Source organism: Heterodontus francisci, chromosome 26 (assembly GCF_036365525.1).
Source record: "Heterodontus francisci isolate sHetFra1 chromosome 26, sHetFra1.hap1, whole genome shotgun sequence".
In the NCBI taxonomy this organism is placed as follows: Eukaryota; Metazoa; Chordata; class Chondrichthyes; order Heterodontiformes; family Heterodontidae; genus Heterodontus; species Heterodontus francisci.
This window is the reverse complement of record NC_090396.1, coordinates 28,006,771-28,019,028: the sequence shown is the minus strand read 5'-3', so window position 1 is coordinate 28,019,028 and position 12,258 is coordinate 28,006,771.

Below are 12,258 nucleotides of genomic sequence, written 5' to 3'. Positions count from 1 at the left end.
TAAATACTTTTAGATTAAGTGTTTTGTAACTGTAGGAAATGATGATCGCCCCACCCCCACTGTTACAGTGTGCAATATTTATATGTCATTGGACTGCTACAATATGCTGTGCTTATGGCTGCTGAACCATCTGCTTGTAGTGCAGTATTGGATAACAACCGGTTGGCAATCATTAGTGTCTAACGGACATCTAATTAAACTGGATGTCTTTTGTCTGAAAGATACCCAGCACTTGCCATCAAGCTCAATTTCAGACATTGATAGTAAACTCATCTGATTAATTTTCTATTCAAGGAATGTAGTTTACATTTGCTTGTCTTAACATCCGTTACCTTTATCAGTCCCAGGTAAGAATAAAAATCTTCCACAGCAATTCTAGCAGAAGAAAAGACAGAATAGATAAATTAATTTTACTTATTTTTATCTGAGTTAAATATACCAATTACAATTATGTAATTTGGCCATTACACAGTTTGACATAATTTTATGGTTTATTTTTCTGTTATATAATTTAATATTTTACATAACTTGCTTAGATCCTTTCCCCTCTGCTTTACTGAGAAAAAAAATATCGGTACCCTAATTAAAATAAAGAAATTTAGTGAGAAACTTACCCTGATGGTTGGACACCAGCAGTTTTCTGTGTTCTCTAGACAACATATATATATGTTTTTTTCTGTGGGCACAGCAGGTTCAATTCCTATATTTAGTATAAAAAACCCTGATGAGCAGATTTTCTTATTGAATTAACTGATATTCTAATATCAGGATATAATTACAGAAACAACGTCAGCAATTTGGTTTGGAATTCTTTAACATTAATCCCAGTCATCATCATGTGTATCCATATAAGTTGAACATATAAAGCTGACATATAACAAGTCCAGTTTTTAGAATCGTCATTCCACTGAACCTTTAAAATAGGCTTGTGCAGAACAGGTGGCACTTTCTTGAGAAGCACAGGCTGCATTTATAATTTAGAAATCTGTTCGCCAAAAAATACTGTGCTGTTTATAAATCTACTCATTCCTTTGTTGTTAATATATATTTTGAAAGTATGGCTACGGCACCTTGCATCAATATAGAAAGTTTAGTTGGGTGTATTTTTAATTAAAATGCAAAATTACTGAGATGTATTTTTTTCTGAAATATCAAATAGAAAATGATACCTTTCTTACAGGCTTTTACACATATTGATCCAAAAATTTCTGGATAAATAATGGCAAATTAACGGCACTCACCAATATTCATTTGTAAAAAAATTGGCAATTTGCAACAAAAAAGATACATTGTCAGATTTTGCTGTCAGAATAGTGATAAAGCTCTGCTGTTATTTATGCACTTTGGATGAGAGGCAAATGCACAGTTTAACTCAAAAATGTAAAAGTTGCTTTCTCAGTTGCTTTGCGAAAATGGCATGTCTTTGCCTGTCTCACCATTGAAATGCATTAAACGGGGTGAAAGTGGGTGAAAGGTTATCGGGATAGGTGGAAATGTGGAGTAATCAGTTCAGCTATGAACTTATTGAATGGCGGAGCTGGCTCGAGGGGCTGAGTGGCCTAATTCGTATGTTCATATGTGTGAAGTTGCTGTTTTTCAAAAAAAACCTTAATTTTCTGTAAAATGCTTTGAGACATCTAGAGGTTATAAGAGCATAATAGGCACAGAAGTAATCCCTATCTTGAATATATTCAATGTATAAGCATCAACATCCTCTGGAGTAGAGAATTCCAAAGATCCACAACCATTGGTGTGGAGAAATTTTGCCATACCTTAGTCCTAAATGGCCGATTCCTTTTTCTGAGATTGTGACCCCTAGTTCTAGTCTCCTCAGCCAGCCACCCATCCTCCCAGCATCAACTCTATCAAGCTGCTTAAGTATCTTAAATGTATCAATGAGATCCCCTCTGATTCTTCTAAACTCTAGGGAATATATGCTTTGTCTACACAATTTCTCCTTTTAGCATAATCCCTTCATCCCAGGAATCAGTCTAGTGAACCTTCGTTGTAGTCCCTCTAAGGCAAGTATATCCTTCCTTAGGTATGGAGATCAAAACTGTATACAGTACTCCAGGAGTGGTCTCACCAAGGCCCTATACAATTGCTGTAAGATTCCCTCACTCTTAAAGTCTAATTCCTTTGAAATAAAGGCTAACACCATTTGCTTTCCTAATTGCTTGCTATACTCATCTGTTAATTTCCAGTAATTCATGTACAAAAACATCCAGATCCCTCTAAATACCAACATTTCCCAATCTCTCACCATTTAAGAAGTATCCTGCTTTCCTATTTTTCCTTCCAAAGTGGAGAACTTCACACTTCCCCACATTATATTCCATCGGTCATGTTCTTGCCTACTCACTTAACCTGTCTATATCCCTCTGCAGCCTCTTTGCATCCTCCTCACAGATTACATTTGCACTTAACTTTGTATCATCAACAAAATTGTATATATTACACTTGGCCCCCATATCTCAGTCATTGATATAGATTGTAAGCAGCTGATTCTCAAGCACTGTTCCATGTGGTACCTTGTTAGTTACACCCTGCCAATCCACAATGTCCTATTTATTCCAACTTTCTATTTTATGTCTGTCAACTAATTCTCAATCTCTGTTCATACATTACTCCCAATCCCATGAGCCGTAACCTTTAGTAATAACCACTTGTGTGGCACCTTATCGAATGCGTTTTACAAATCCCAATACACTATATCCACTGGTTCTCCTTCATCTACTTTGCTAGTTACAATCTCAAAAAACAGTAACCTTTCAGAAATCCATGATGACTCTGTGTAACCATGTTCTGATTCTCTGAGTGCTGTGTTACTGTATCCCTAATAATAGATCCTAGCAGTTTCCCTACTACTGATGTCAGGTTAACTGGCCAATAGTTCCAAGCTTTCTATCTCCCTCCTTTCTTGCATAGTGAAGTTATGTTTGCTACCTTCCAATCAATGGGGACTATTCTAGAATCTAGGGAATTCTGGAAGATCAAAACCAACACATCCACTATATCTGTAGCTATCGCTTTAAAATTCTAGGATTCAGGCCATCAGACCCAGAGGATTTGTTAACTGTATGTCCCATTAACTTCTCCAGTACTATTTCTTTGCTAATAAAAATATCCTTCAATTTTCTCATTTTTACTAGACCCTTGGTTTGCCTCTATTGCCAGAATGTTTTTTGTGGCTTCTAACATGTGGACAGATACAAAGTATTTGCTTAATGTCTCTGCTATTTTCTTATTCCCTATTATAATTTCTCCTGCCTCTGCCTTTGAGGGATCCACATTTACTTTCATAAATCTCTTCCTATTTGCATACTTATCTAACCTTTTACAATCTGTTTTTATGTCTCTTGCTAGTTTACTCACATATTCTCTTTTTCTTTATCAATTTCTTGGTCATCATTTGCTGAATTCCAATATTATCCCATCCTCAAGCTTCCTATTCTTTTTATCAACATGATAAGCCTCTTCCTTTAATCTAAAACTGTCTTTAACTTCTCTTATTAGCCATGGATGGAACACTTTTCCCATGGGAATTTTGTTAAAGGAATGTATATATGTTATAAATAATGAATTAATTCTTTAAATATTGCATTGCTTTTCTACTGTCACACCTTTTAAACTAGTTTCCACCCTTCTACTTATCTAGTTTTGTTCAGATTTAAAACCTTTTTTTTACTTAAATAAATCATGCTCAAGCTCAATATAAAATTCAATTATTGTTGCATCACTCTCCTCCAGAGGCTGTTTTACTACAAGTTTATTAATTAACCCTTTTCCATTGGATCTAAAATAGACTGTTCCATAGTTAGTTTCTCAACATACTGATCTCGAAAACTATTTAGTATATATTCCATGAACTCCTCCTCTATACTATAATTGCAAATTTAGGTTGCCCAGTCTACATGAAAATTAAAGTCCCCCATGTCTCTTTTCTCTCTCAATCTCGTAATCCAACCTTTTTTCCCTTCCCTTTATTTCTCTTTCTATACCTGATTTGACATTGAATTGACTCACTGTAAGTTGTACTTTCTTCTCAGTCCTTGCACTGTTAATTTTAGAATCCTTCAATCTGCTTAGTCAATCAGATACACAGCTGCCTTCCTGTTCACTCAGCTCCTCGAGGCAGGAGGCTCCAAGCACTAATGATGGTTGAAAGGCCTCAACCGCAACTGTCACTTCACCTCCATCATGATGGCCCTACTGGCTTCTGGCCTCTTTATTTGCTGACTTCTCTGGAGGCAACTGGGAGAAGCACTCAAGTGTAACATTCCTTCTCGTAGGTATGCTATACCTGGGTGAATAATGTTAAATTTGCACATTCCAGAACGTGAGACTTCAATAGACCATTACAGAGGTTTACAGGTAGCTCACTGACACAAATGGGAATGCACAGGTGTCACAGCAATGTAAATACATCTTTCACTAAATGTTCCTCACCAACATGTGTGTCCTTTTCTCTGTGTGAATGATGTGTGCCAGCATGTAGCACCAATCTCACATCCCTTTGCACCGTTGGCCCTTTAGGAGAGTCAACGTATGCAATAACATCATTGCCATGTCACCATTACTTATGAGCGTCTCCACAGATGCTGTGACATGGACATTGGCTCAATCAGCTGCTGCATCTAATGGTTTGCACAGGGATGTTGCAGATGTGGACTGGTGCACAGCAGGTGTGCGAGGATTATGTGTGGCTTGCAGAGCTCATGTCGGTTCCTATGGAGCAGACAGCCTTTGTCTGATAAGCCACTTCCATACATCCCTAGCTCACTACTAGCCTGCGTGCAGAGCCTGGGTGCCATCTGCCTCCAATGCGTCTTTCATGTTGTAGGTCCTCAGAGTACTCATATTCCGATGAGGAATCCTGTTGACGTCTCTCCTCATCATGCCAGGCCTAGCCCCTACTGGGTGCATAGTTGTGCAGAGCAGCAAAGAAAGGAGCTGGCCTTTTCGGCCCGTAGTACAGGGCATCACTCTATCCATACAGGCATTGGAGGCGCTCTTTCAGCATGCCGATCTCCTGCTCAGTGGTGGCTCATGTAGCTCACTGGCTGGTGTTGTAACTCTGCTCTGTAACAGTGTTGGGGTCTCTCACTGGTGCCGGGAGCTATGGCTGCAAAGGATAGCCCTTATCTCCAAGAAGCCACCCCTCCATCTGAGCCAGTTCAGTGAACAGCAGTGGCAGCCGGGACTGGTGCAAGACCCAGGTGACATGGCAGCTGCCTGAGAAGCAGTCACACATTCACAGCAAGCATCTGCGGTGATCACATATCAGCATCACCTAGATTGAGAGGGCTCCTTTAATGGTGATCTGCAGGTGGTAGCCTGGCAGGAAGCCTGATGGGCACATGAGTGACCTCACGACCGAGGGCCTCTACCTGGATCGTACCTGCCTGTTGATATTGCCTCTGATGCATACCGATCCTCACGACCAAAGGATCACACAATGCAGGATGAGCCATACCTATTTCCATGTGATAAGTAAAGTTGAACCCTTCATGTATTCGATGCTCCTAACACAGCAGGGATTGGTGTTGACAGGCACATCAGCTGCTTTCCTGGATCAACTATGTGGCATGCCATGGCATTGCCCATCTTGGCCAGCACTCAGAGTGGCACAGCATGACCACATCAAGATCCTACTGGATGAATAGATTGCCCCCACCATCCATATAACCTTAATGCTCCTGCCCTTTCTGGCATCCTCCCCACACACAGGGTGCCTAGTGTGCCATTGCTCCTTCACAAACATGAACAAACACAGAGCGTACACTGTTAATGGAGGGATGGTACACAGTACCTCCCTTCATACCAGCAGAGCTTTCCCACCAGTAATCCCAAACCCCTTCCCTTTAAGAATGTAGAGTGAGACTCCTGTGTATCCTCCCCCTCCCTCCTCCCTTTAAGAATGCAGAGTGAGACCCCTGCTGCACGGCAGCACCACCGCAATTATCCCCCCTCCTCCCATATGCAGAGTGAGACCCCTGTAATGCCCGCTCCTCCGTCCTCCCTTCTCCCTTCCAGTATGCAGAGTGAGACCCCTGTAATGCCCCTCTCCCTCTTCCCTTTAAGAATGTAGAGTGAGACCCTGTGTATCCCCCTATCTCTCCTCCCTCCAGTATGCAGAGTGAGACCCCTGAAAAGAAACTTACCTTCTGCCGTGAAACCTTCTGTCTCTGTGGACCTGCCGGCTTTTCTAATCGTGAATGGGACGGCCAGTGACGGCCGCCCGTTCGTCAAAAAATCAGGAAGTGGTGATGGAGAGGCGGAGGGCTGCATAATTAGCAAAGGTAAGTACCATTTACCATATGTTAATTGTGGTGGTGCTGCCGTGCAGCAGGGGGGGCCGCACCGAGGTCCTGCCGCCGGTGCCGGTAATATGTGGTGGGCCCTTCTCGATGTTGCGGAACGAGGCGGGCCTCTCGCCGCAGCATTTTAATGGCTCCTGCGCTGCTACCCACGGTGTCGAGGGGCCATTAAAATTCAGCACAGTGTGTTTAAAATTAAACCCTGTTACGGTAAGACAAGGCGAAGGCTGGAAGGGAACCCTAGACCTCTTTCTCACTTGGTCACAACATGTAGCATGTTGCTCTGTTAATGAATGTGAATCAAAGAGAATAAACTACTGAATTTACATAGCCAGTAAACAGGACATTGCTGCTCAAAAATAAAATACTTTTCGTAAGTTCTTAAAAAGGATAATTAACCCATTATGGATTAATTTCTTGAATTATCTGTTACATTTCCAGTATTTTTGTGCTTAATTTTTTCATTTAATTTTAATAGGTATATTAATTATTCTCTAAGATGTGGTCTGTGCTTAATATTCAGCATTATAAATGGTGTATGAAAGCATAGTGCCAGACGTTGTTGGTTCAATAAGGTTCAAGGAGGCTAATTGTTGAACCTTTAGTACCTAATAAGAGTTTTTATATAAAAGGTGCAATTTTCAGACTGTAATTAAGTCGATCCACTCCTGTTAAACTGTTGCAAAAGATGATCATGCTAAATCTCCAAATTATAACCATGTCGCAGACAATGCTGGATTTGGTGTTGAAGAGGATAGCTAGGCAACCCATTCACATGTTTATACCATGATGCTCTTGATCGACTTACTGACAGATAAACTAAATGTGCTTGACTTGATTCACCCTGTGATTTTTCCATGTGCATCATGATATAGATCCTCCTGTCTATTCTGTACATTTTGTGATGAGAATAGAAGTTCACCACATCACATACTTAATCCCATGTCCTCCTACTTTGTGGCACAATGCCAAGATGCATGAACAATAAAATATTGTATCTACCTTGTATGTTATGTATGTTATGTAACTTTAAATTTTATGTTAGAGTTACTAAAGACTTTGAGCCAACTGAATGTTGTATTTGAGTCTGAAATTTAAAGGTGGGTGGCTAATTTGTTATCTATTCACCCATGGGATGTAGGCATCACTGGCTAGGACAGCATTTATTATCCGTTCCCTAATTGCCCTTGAAAAGGTGGTGGTGAGCCGCCTTCCTGAAATGCTGCAGTCCATGTGTGGTAGGTGCACCCACAGTGCTGTTAGGCAGGGAGTTCCAGGATTTTGACCCAGTGATAGTGAAGGAACAGCGATATACTTCCAAGTTAGAATGGTGTGTGGCTTGGAGGGGAACTTGCAGGTGGTGGTGTTCCCATGCAACTGCTGCCCTTGTCCTTCTCGGTGGTAGAGGTCACGGGTTTGGAAGGTGCTATGTAAACAGCCTTGCTGCGTTGCTGCAGTGCATCTTGTAGATGGTACACACTTTTGCCACTGTGCGTCGGTGGTGGAGGGAGTGAATGTTTGTGGATGGGGTGCCAATCAAGCGGGCTGCTTTGTCCTGGATGGTGTTGAGCTTCTTGAATGTTTTTGGAGCTGCACTCATCCAGGTAAGTGAAGCATATTCCGTCACACTCCTGGCTTGCGCCTTGTAGATGATTGACAGGCATTGGGAAGTCAGGAGGTGAGTTACTCGCCGCAGGATTCCTAGCCTCTGACCTGCTTTTGTAGCCATGGTATTTATATGGCTCCTCCAGTTCAGTTTCTGGTCAATGGTAACCCCCAGGATGTTGATAGTGGGGGATTTAGTGATAGTAATGCCGTTGAATGGCATGGGGAGATGGTTAGATTCATTCCTGTTGGAGATGGTCATTGTCTGGCACTTGTGTGGCGCGAATGTTACTTGCCACTTATCAGCCCAAGCCTGGATATTGTCCAGGTCTTGTTTCAGTATCTGCTTCAGTATCTGAGGAGTTGTGATTGGTGCTGAACATTATGCAATCATCAGCAAACATCCCCACTTCTGACCTTATGATTGAAGGAAGGTCATTGATGAAACAGCTGAAGATGGTTGGACCTAGGACATTACCCTGAGGAACTCCTGTAGTGATGTCCTGGAGTTGAGATGATTGACATCCAACAACCACAACCATCTTCCTTTGCGCTAGGTATGACTCCAACCAGAAGAGAGTTTTACCCCTGATTCCCATTGACTCCACCTTTGCTGGGGCTCCTTGATTTCGTACTTGGTCAAATGCTGCCTTGCCGTCAAGGTCAGTCACTCTCACATCACCTCTTGAGTTCAGCTCTTTTGTCCATGTTTGAACCAAGGCTCTAATGAGATCAGGAGCTGAGTGGCCCTGGCGAAACCCAAACTAAGCGTCATTGAGCAGGTTATTGCTAAGCAAGTGCCACTTGGTAGCACTGTCTACAACATCTTCCATCACTTTACTGATGATCAAGAGTAGACTGATGGGCTGGTAATTGGCTGGATTGGAATTGTTCTGCTTTTTGTGTGCAGGACTTACCTGGACAATTTTCCACATTGCTGGGTAGATGCCAGTTTTATAGCTGTACTGGAACAGCTTGGCTAGGGGCATGACAAGTTCTGGAGCACAGGTCTTCAGTGCTATTGCCGGAATGTTGTCAGCGCCCATTGCCTTCGCAGTATCCAGTGTCTGCAGTCGTTTCTTGATATCACGTGGAGTGAATCGAATTGTCTGAAGACTGGGATCTCTGATACTGGGAACTTCAGGAGGAGGCCAAGATGGATCATCCACTTGGCACTTCTTGCTGGAGATTGTTGCAAATGCTTCAGCCTTATCTTATGCACTGATATGCTGGATTCCCCCATCATTGAGGATGGGGATATTTGTGGAGCCACCTCCTCCTGTTATTTGTTTAATTGTCCACCACCATTCACACCTGGATGTGGCAAGACTGCAGAGCTTAGATCTTATCCATTGGTTATGGGATCGCTTAGCTCTGTCTATCACTTGCTGCTTTGGCATGCAAGTAGTCCTGTGTTGTAGCTTCACCAGGTTGATACCTTATTTTGAGGTATGCCTGGTGCTGCTCCTGGCATGCCCTTCTGCACTCTTCATTGAACCAGGGTTGATCCCCTGGCTTGATGGTAATGGTAGAATTGGGGATATGCCTGGCCATAAGGTTACAGATTGTGGTTGAGTACAATTCTGCTGCTGCTAATGGCACACAGCGCCTCATGGATGCCCAATTTTGAGTCAGTAGATCTGTTCAAAGTCTATCCCATTTAGCACGGTGGTAGTGCCACACAACACTCAATCTGAAGATGGGACTTTGTCTCCACAAGGACTGTGCGGTGGTCACTCCTACCAATGCTGCCATGGACAGATGCATCTGCGACAAGCAGATTGGTGAGAACAAGGTCAAATATGTTTTTCCCTATTGTTGGTTCCCTCACCACCTGCTGCAGACCCGGTCTAGCAGCTATGTCCTTTAGGATTTGGCCAGCTCAGTCAGTAGTGGTGCTACCAAGCCATTCTTGGTGACGGACATTGAAGTCCCCCACCCAGAGTACATTATGCACCCTTGCCACCCTCAGTGCTTCCTCCAAGTGGTCAAAATGGAGGAGTACTGATTCATCAGCTGAGCGGGGGTGCGGTAGGTGGTAATCAACAGGAGGTTTCTTTGCCCGTGTTTAACCTGATGCCATGAGACGTCATGGGGTCCAGAGTCGATGTTGAGAACTCCAAGAGCAACTTCTTCCCGACTGTATGTCAGAAATATGAGGATGACTGTATGTCAGAAATATGAGGATGACTAGGGGGACCATAGGTCCGGTCAAGGACAATAGCGGGAGACTGTGTGTTGAGCCGGAAGAGATAAGTGAGGTTTTGAATGAGTACTTCTCTTCGGTATTTACGAATGAGAAGGGGTGTATTACTGAAGAGGACGGTGTGAAACAGACTGGTAAGCTCGAGGAAGTGCTCGTTAGGAGGGAAGATGTGTTGGGGTTTTTGAATAACTTGAAGATAGACAAGTCTCCCGGGCCTGACGGGGTATATCCAAGGATGTTATGGGAAGCAAGGGATGAAATTGCAGAGCCGCTGGCAATGATCTTTTCATCTTCTCTGCTGACGGGGGTGGTACCAGGTGATTGGAGGGTGGCAAATGTTGTGCCCCTGTTCAAGAAAGGGAATAGGAACAACCCTGGGAATTACAGGCCAGTTAGTCTTACTTCGGTGGTAGGCAAGTTGATGGAAAAGGTGCTGAGGGATAGGATTTCTGAGCATCTGGAAAGACACTGCTTGATTCGGGACAGTCAGCACGGTTTTGTGAGGGGTAGGTCTTGCCTCACAAGCCTGATTGAATTCTTTGAGCAGGTGACCAAGCAAGTGGATGAGGGTAAACCAGTGGATGTGGTGTACATGGATTTTAGTAAGGCATTTGATAAGGTCCCCCATGGTAGACTTATGGAGAAAGTCAGGAGGCATGGGATAGTGGGGAATGTGGCCAGTTGGATTAAGAATTGGCTAACTGATAGAAGGCAGAGAGTGGTCTTAGATGGTAAATACTCAGCCTGGAGCCCAGTTACCAGTGGCGTGCCGCAGGGATCAGTTCTGGGTCCTCTCCTGTTTGTGATTTTTATTAACGACTTGGATGAGGAAGTCGAAGGGTGGGTCAGTAAATTTGCAGATGATACAAAGGTTGGTGGAGTTGTGGATACCGAGGAGGGCTATTGTCGTCTGCAAAGGGACTTGGATAGGTTGCAGTGCTGGGCTGAAAAGTGGCAGATGGAGTTTAACCCTGAAAAGTGTGAGGTCGTCCATTTTGGAAGGACAAACATGAATGCAAAATACTGGGTTAACGGTAGGGTTCTTGGGCATGTGGAGGAGCAGAGAGACCTTGGGGTCTATGTGCATAGATCATTGAAAGTTGCAACTCAAGTGGATAGGGCTGTGAAGAAGGCATATGGGGTGTTAGCGTTCATTAGCAGAGGGATTGAATTTAAGAGCCGTGAGGTGATGATGCAGCTGTACAGGACCTTGGTAAGGCCTCATTTGGAGTACTGTGTGCAGTTCTGGTCGCCTCATTTTAGGAAGGATGTGGAAGCCTTGGAGAGGGTGCAGAGGAGATTTACCAGGATGTTGCCTGGAATGGAGAATAAGTCTTACGAGGAAAGGCTGAACATTCTAGGCCTCTTCTCATTAGAAAGGAGAAGGATGAGGGGTGACATGATAGAGGTTTATAAGATGATCAGGGGAATAGATAGGGTAGACAGTCAGAAACTTTTTCCCCGGGTGGAGCAAAGCATTACAAGGGGTCATAAATTTAAGGTGAAGGGTGGGAGATATAAGGGGGATGTCAGGGGAAGGTTCTTTACCCAGAGAGTGGTCGAGGCATGGAATGCCTTGCCCGGGGAAGTTGTTGAGTCAGAAACTTTAGGGACTTTCAAAAGGCTTTTGGATAGGTATATGGATAAAGGAGAATGATGGGGTATAGATTAAATTGTCCTTGACAGAGGACAAAGGATCGGCACAACATTGTGGGCCGAAGGGCCTGTTCTGTGCTGTATGTTCTATGTTCTATGTTCTATGTATACCACAGTGCCGCCACCTCTGGTGGGCCTGTCCTGCCAGTGGGACAGGACATACCTGGGGATGATAATGTTGGTGTCTGGGACATTGTCTGTAAGATATGATTCCATGAGTATGACTATGTCAGGCTGTTTGACTGGTCTGTGGGACAGCTCTCCCAACTTTGTCTGATGGTAATGAGGAGGACCTTGCAGGGCCAACCGGGCTGGGTTTGCTGTTGTCGTTTCCGGTGCCTGGGTCAATGCCGTGTGGTCCGTCTGGTTTCATTCCTGATTGACTTTGTAGTGGTTTGATATAACTGAGTGGCTTGCTTGGCCATCTCAGAGCGTATTAATAGTCAACCACATTGCTGTGGATCTGGTGTC